The following is an 882-nucleotide window of genomic DNA, read 5'->3' as shown; positions in this document are numbered from 1 at the left end:
TTTTCCAGAAATATTTGACAACATTTCCTATTTGTGGCAAGTAGGACAATATATAAAATTGTAACATAGTGATATGGAGGTGGTTGGTAACTATTTTATTCCAACCATCACATTTTTTTAAATAACAGCAAATGGCATATTCAACTTTCACAAACAAAGAAGATCTGTGTCTTGGTTTCTCATTGCCAAGATCGCTTCAGGGTAATAATCTCTACAAGTGCTTTAAATTTAATGAAAACATCTTGATTGTTAGATAATAGCCTCTCCTATTACATTTTTCCTCATTCCTTGGCACAATATGTTGATTAAAATGCACATGCACACACACACACACACACACACAATATTAGACAAAAGAAGATATATTTTTCTTGTCTTACATTTTTAATGTATTTTAAATATATAGTTTATTGAAAACATATGTTTATGCATGTTTGAATTGGAATCTGTTTTTAGATTAAGACAAAGTCTCAATGAATAGTAATCACTTTTGATATATTTTTACCTACCACCTAAGTCCATTAAAACATTAAACTGATATTTTCCTTTACTTAAACTGCTGATAGATACGGTAGCATTTATTTACGTAAAACACTTATGTGGTTTCCCATCTTATACACAATAATACTGGATGGCTCACAACAAGATCAATAAAACAAAAAAAAGATAAAAGAGCAATGCACAAAATGAAAAACACATTACATCCCTTCAATAGGGATGTTATATCCTATGTTTGCTGGATTCCATGCACACTTCAACCCAATGCCTAGGCGAAGAGGCACTTTTCATGGCATTATAAAAGACTTCAGGATGGAGACTCTCTCAGTCTCAGCCAGAAAGCTTTCCATGGGGCAGAGCAAGTAGAGAGAAGGTACACCTCTT

Source organism: Protobothrops mucrosquamatus, unplaced genomic scaffold, assembly GCF_001527695.2.
Source record: "Protobothrops mucrosquamatus isolate PMUCROS unplaced genomic scaffold, P.Mucros_1.0 scaffold608, whole genome shotgun sequence".
In the NCBI taxonomy this organism is placed as follows: Eukaryota; Metazoa; Chordata; class Lepidosauria; order Squamata; family Viperidae; genus Protobothrops; species Protobothrops mucrosquamatus.
Note: the sequence above shows the minus strand (reverse complement) of the source record.